Genomic DNA, 6,702 nt, shown 5'->3' with positions numbered 1-6,702 from the left:
GAGGACAAATGGAGGAAGGCATTCAATAAACAAAATACATACATAAATGTTTACAGAATATAACGCTTCCCAAGTGGCTCAGTGGGTAAAGAATCAGCCTGCAATGCAGGAGACACAGGACGATGCAGGTTCTATCCCTGGGTCAGGAATATCCCTGAGGAGGGCATGGCAACCCACTCCAGTATTTTTGCCTGGAAAATCCCATGGAGAGAGGAGTCTGGCAGCTACAGTCAATAGGGTCACATAGAGGCAGGCAAGACTGAAGCGACTGAGTACATATGCCCATATAGAATTTGAGATGCAAGCAATAATTTGAGGAAATATGAAATAAAAAATGAGTGCCAGTGAAGCTGGTGAGAAGCTGCAATTTTAAATAAGCTAGTGAGGAGAGGTTTCCCTGAGAAGCAGTTTGGGGAGCAAAAACCCAGAGAGGGTGAGGAAGCAAGCTATGCACTTGTCCACAGGAAGACTCTGCTTATCTTATACATTTACACTGATTAACTGTAATTCTTTCGTAATCTCAATTGCAAACTCCATGCTCTGACCACTGTCTCTTTTTATTTTCAGTTCTTCCTTCTGCTCTCTGACTTCAGCAGTCCTCGGATCTGACATTGATCTAAACCCCTTTTCACTGGTCTCATGTCCTTCAGTTCAGTTCAGTCGCTCAGTCATGTCTGACTTTTTGCGACCCCATGAATCACAGCACACCAGGCCTCCCTGTCCATCACCAACTCCCAGAGTTCACTCAGATTCACGTCCATTGAGTCAGTGATGCCATCCAGCCACCTCATCCTCTGTCATCCCCTTCTCCTCCTTCCTCCAATCCCTCCCAGCATCAGGGTCTTTTCCAATGAGTCAGCTTTTCGCATCAGTTGGCCAAGGTTTGGAGTTTCAGCTTTAGCATCAGTCCGTCCAATGAACATCCAGGACTGATCTCCTTTAGGATGGACTGGTTGGATCTCCTTGCAGGCCAAGGGACTCTCAAGAGTCTTCTCTAACACCACAGTTCAAAAGCATCAATTCTTCGGCACTCAGCTTTCTTCACAGTCCAACTTTCACATCCATACATGACCACTGGAAAAACCATAGCCTTGACTAGTCAGACCTTTGTTGGCAAAGTAATGTCTCTGCTTTTGAATATATTGTCTAGATTGGTCATAACTTTCCTTCCAAGGAGTAAGCGTCTTTTAATTTCATGGCCGCAATCACCATCTGCAGTGATTTTGGAGCCCAAAAAATAAAGTCTGACACTGTTTCCACTGTTTTCCCATCTATTTCCCATGAAGTGATGGGACCAGATGCCATGATCTTCGTTTTCTGAATGTTGCATTTTAAGCCAACTTTTTCACTCTGTTCTTTCACTTTCATCAAGACGCTTTTTAGTTCCTCTTCAGTTTCTGCCATAAGGGTGGTGTCATCTGCGTATCTGAGGTTATTGATATTTCTCCCAGAAATCTTGATTCCAGCTTGTGCTTGTTCCAGCCCAGTGTTTCTCATGATGTACTCTGCATAGAAGTTAAATAAGCAGGGTAACAATATACAGCCTTGATGTACTCCTTTTCCTATTTGGAACCAGTCTGTTGTTCCATGTCCAGTGCTAACTGTTGCTTCCTGGCCTGTATATAGGTTTCTCATGTCCTTGCTGCTGCTGCTAAGTCGCTTCAGTCGTGTCTGACTCTGTGCGACCTCATAGATGGCAACCCACCAGGCTCCCTTGTCCTCCCCTTTAAATTTCATGCTCAACTATTATTACCACTCTAGCATTTCCCTAAATTATCTTGCCCCATCTTGCTTCACTATACTTATTTATTACAGTAAAACCTCAGACTTGTGAAAATCCAGGGTCCCAGGTGGCACTAGTAGCAAAGAACCCACCTGCCAATGCTGGATGGAGAAGGAAACGGCAACCCACTCCAGTGTTCTTGCCTGGAGAATCCTGTGGACAGAGGAGCCTGGTGGGCTGCCATCCATAGGGTCGCACAGAGTCGGACATGACTGAAGTGACTTAGCAGCAGCAGCCAGTGCTGGAGACATAAGAGATGCAGGTTCGATTCCCGGTTTGGGAAGATTCCCCTGGAGGAGGGAACGGCAACCCACTCCAGTATTCTTGCCTAGAGAATCCCATGGACAGAGGAATCCCATGGACTGCTGGGCTACCAGTTCATAGAGTTGCAAAGAGTTGGAAATGACTGAGGTGACTCAGCACGCAGGCATGTGGAAATCCAAATTGTCTTCTACTCTGTCACTATAACCTATCTCTTTAAATTGAAGACTGCTAATCTCAACTAGGGGCTTCCCAGGTGGCTCAGTGGTAAAGAATCCGCCTGCCAAACAGGAGATGCAGATTTGATCCTTGGGTTGGGAAGATCCCATGGATTAGGAAATGGCAACCTGCTTCAGCATTCTTGCCTGGGAAATCCCATGGACAGAGGAGCGGGGTGGGCTATAGTCCCATGGGGTCACAAAAGAGTTGGACATGACTTAGCGACTAAACAACAATGGCAAAAATTTGAATTAGGTGCTGCCTAGAAATCTTACCACAGAATTCTAGTCCATTTGCTCATCTACAATCCCAGATGTATATTCCACTCTTTTCTGTTTCATTTTAACTCCAGTTCACTCTCAGTTCTATGACCTTGCTTCCTATTGACAAAGAGAAAAACAGTCCATTGGAAGAAAGCTTTCACAAGTTCCCACCACCATACCCGCCCAGCTACCAGCATCAGAGCTGCCTTCTGCCCTGTTGCAATAGATGCAGTGTCCGTGCTGCTAGGGCCACTTCCTTGGGGCACTGCATCTGATCCTACTTTGTCTGTCCAAGGACACTCCAGCAACCTTGTCCTTCATCATCAATTGTTTCCTTTTTACTGAACCCTTCTCATTAGCTTACAAACAAGCCTGTTCTGGAGTCTGTGTTTTCCTGATACCAATTCATCTATTTGCTTTTTTATAGCAACATTTCTCAGGAGTTTCCTCTCCTTAATATATCTGATTCCTCTTCCACCCATTCATTTGTTTTTTTGAACTGACTCCAATCTGGCTTTCTATGTTTCTAGCCCCCCCTATATTTTCTCAAGCTCACTAACAAGCTCTACTTTGCTATATCTAGTGATTATTTTTCATCAAGATCGACCCATCTGTATCATTTGATTTAGTTTTCTTTATCTATTAGAGCTTCCCTGATAGCTCAGTTGGTAAAGAATCCGTCTGCAATGCAGGAGACCCCGGTTCAATTCCTGGGTCGGGAAGATCCACTGAAGAAGGGATAGGCTACTCACCCCAGTATTCTTGGGCTTCCCTTGTGGCTCAGATGGTAAAGAATCTGCCTACAATGCGGGAGACCAGGGTTAGATCCCTGGGTTGGGAAGATCCCCTGGGGAAGGGAAAGGCTATCCACTTCAGGATTCTGGCGTGGAGATTTCCATGGACTATGGGATCGCAAAGAGTCGGACAGGACTGAGTGACTTTCACTTTCACCTATTAAGGCTTCTTTTTATTGCCTGTCACCAAGTAGGTCCTAAAGGGATTTTGATGGGAATACACTAGTGTCTGGAACCCTGAATCTGTGGGGAACATTGTAATAAAAATCAGATTTGTATAGTACTTTCAGTTCAGTTCAATTCAGTTCAGTTGCTCAGTTGTGTCCAACTCTTTACGACCCCATGAATCACATTCCACAAATATCGTATATAGCATCCTTTTTAACATTTACAATAATCCCAGGAGAAAGGCATTTTTCAGATGACAACTGTTAAGAAGGAAGACGTGACAAAGACAGGATTACATACATTTACGTAGTTTCTCAGAGGCAGAAGCAAGCCTGTGTTGGATAGTGGATATTGGACAGTGGGGGTCGAGCAGAGGTGGGTAGTTCAGCATGCTGAAGAGGAAATCCTGCCGAGGAAAATAAAGAACATCAAAATAAATAAGTAAAGCAAGATAGAAGAGGCTAATTTTGTACTGTTTGTCATTTTACACCCAAATGATTTTAAAGCATGAGACATGCTACTAGAAAAGTTTAATATGGAAGAACCCTTGAAGTTGGTTTTAGGAATAAAATAAAAAGCCATTGGGTTCTATCCTCATGAGAATAGAGAAATTCTAATTTCTCTATTGAGAACGAGAAATCATTCTAATGAGAAATGATTAATGAGAAATCAACATGAGTGTTGAGAATGTTAATTTTTGTTGTCTCTCCTTGTAAAAACCTACTGATGATAAAATAAAAAGTGTAAAGATTGTTATGGGCTGAATGTGCTCCCTCCAGATTCACATTTGAAATCTTAATCCCCACCCCCTGCCATGTGATCTTATTAGAAGATGGACTCTGTGGGAAGTGATAAGGTCATAAGTATGGGAGCCTCCCATGGGGGATTGGTGTCCCCAGAGAGCATTCTCACCCTTTCCACCATAGGAGGATGCAAAGAGCAAAGATCCAGAAGGGGAACCAGCCATACTGACACTCTGATCTTGGACTTCAACCCTTCACAACCGTTGAGAAGTACATTTCTGTTGTATACAAGTCACCCAGTCCACGGTACTTTGTTATAGCAACCTGAACTGACAAAGACAAGAACATTACAATTTACTGCCCATCCTTAGTTCAGACTATGATTTTAAAAATATCATAGAATGAATGGCTTAAATAACAAGAATTTATTTCTCATAGTTAGGAGGCTGGGGATTCTAAGATCAAGGAGACGCTGGCATATTCAGTGTCTCTTGAGAGCCTGCTTTCTAGTTCACAGACAACTGTCTTCTATTTGGCTGGTCTTCATGTGGCCCCTGTGATCTCTTTCATAAGGGCACTAATCACATTGAAGAGGAGTCCACCCTATTGACCTTATTATATCACAAAGCCCAATATCCTAACACTATCGCATTGGGAATTAAGTTTTCACCATATGAATCCTGGGAGAACACAAATATAGCAATGCCCAGTATTTTTCACCCCGAGTCTCTAACATTGAAAGGAAATCTGAAACTCTCTAGAGTTCTTCTCAGAGACTAACCTGAGAAGGTTGCCACCACCAGTCTTTTTAGAGTTAATCTTAGGACACACGCAGATCTATGCAATACATAAGAGACTAAAAAGAAGTTTGCATGTCAACCAACTCTAGCCCCATCCATCTGACTGTCACACACATGTACTCATGTATACACACACACACTCATACAGAAGCAATCCACTATTGTAGGGAAACAGCTGCAGTTCAAGCTGGTAAAACATTCCACTGAGCACCTTCTATACAGATTAGAAAAACCTTTGTTTTTCTATGCTCTGAAGCTGATAAAGGAGAACACTTAGATGAACTAAATAATAAAGAGATCCCATTATTGTCAATTAATTCTGCGCATATAAGGATAAAAAGGCCTTCCTCCCATAAAGTTGTAATGCTGATTACCTTTCTCTGGTCTCTTTAAATCCAATCACTTAGCTCAATTCATCAGTATTTAAATACAAGGAGGATGGTTTCACAAATCGAGACAACACAATTCAGTGCCTTGACACACTGCATTTGCTATCAATTATGTTAGTCATAATCTCAAGTATTAGAGAAGGATTGGTATATTAACCTAAATACTGCTTAAGGGACTGTGCTGCGTTCACAAATTTGTTATTATATTTTAAGTTTTTATGTTGCTCATTGTACTTCATTAAGCTGAGAAAGAGAATCAGAGGTGTGGATACTGTACATGCTCTCGCCTCTGCATATTGCCCATTATTTTATTGTAATTAATTTCTATTTATTTATCAGAGTATAGATGGTTTACAATGTTGTGTTAGTTCCAGGTGTACAGCAAAATGACAGTTATACATATATCCATTTTTAGATTTTTTTCCCATATAGGTCTTACAAAGTATTATGTAGAGTTCCCTATGCTATACAGTAAGTCCTTAATATCTATTTATATATAGTAGTATGTATAGGTCAATCCCAATCTCCCAGTTTATCCCTCCCCTCCCCCACCCCCAGGCCCTGGTAACTGTAAGTTTGCTTTCTACATTCATGACTCTACTTTTGTTTTATAAATGAGTTCATTTGCACCCTTTTTTTAAGATTCCACATATAAGCAATATCATATGATTTATCTTTCTCTGTCTGACTTACTTCACTCAGTATGACAATCTCTAGGTCCATCCATATTGCTGCAAATGACATTATTTTGTTATTTTTATGACTTTGTAGTATTTCATTGCATACATGTACATCTTATTTATCCATTCCTCCATCAATGGACATTAATGTTGCTTCCATGTCCTGGCTCTTGTAAATAGTGCTGCAATAAACATTGTGATGCATGTATCTTTTTGAATTATGGTTTTCTCTGAATATATACCCAGGAGCAGGATTGCTGGATCATATGGTAGTTCTATTTTTAGTTTTTTAAGGTACCTCCATACTGTTCTTTGTAGTGACTATACCAATTTATATTCCCACCAACAATGTAGGAGGGTTTCCTTTTCTCCACATCCTCTCCAGCATTTATTGTTGATAAAATTTTTTGATGGTGGCCATTCTGATCAATGTGAGGTGATATCTCATTGAAGCTTTGATTTGCATTTCTCTAATAATAAGTGATGTTGAGCATCTGTTCATGTGCTTTTTGGCCATCTGTATGTCTTCTTTGGAGAAATGTACATTTAGATCTTTGCACATTTTTGATTGGCTTTTTAATATATGTATATACTTAGCTTCA

The 6,702-nt window shown here is 41.3% G+C and overlaps 1 long non-coding RNA gene across 1 annotated transcript; it reads right to left on the bottom strand.

The window, feature by feature from the left end:
* Window positions 1-2,448: 2,448 nt before the first annotated feature.
* On the bottom strand, window positions 2,449-5,049 carry LOC123328472. The gene is made up of 3 exons (XR_006543311.1): window positions 4,401-5,049; window positions 3,789-3,894; window positions 2,449-2,643 (listed from the first exon to the last, which is right to left on the bottom strand). It is a non-coding gene; the product is annotated as an uncharacterized LOC123328472 (long non-coding RNA).
* Window positions 5,050-6,702: the final 1,653 nt, after the last annotated feature.

Source organism: Bubalus bubalis, chromosome 12 (genome assembly GCF_019923935.1).
Source record: "Bubalus bubalis isolate 160015118507 breed Murrah chromosome 12, NDDB_SH_1, whole genome shotgun sequence".
In the NCBI taxonomy this organism is placed as follows: Eukaryota; Metazoa; Chordata; class Mammalia; order Artiodactyla; family Bovidae; genus Bubalus; species Bubalus bubalis.
The sequence above is the reverse complement of the archived record's forward strand: the minus strand, read 5'-3'. Positions and strand labels throughout refer to the sequence as shown.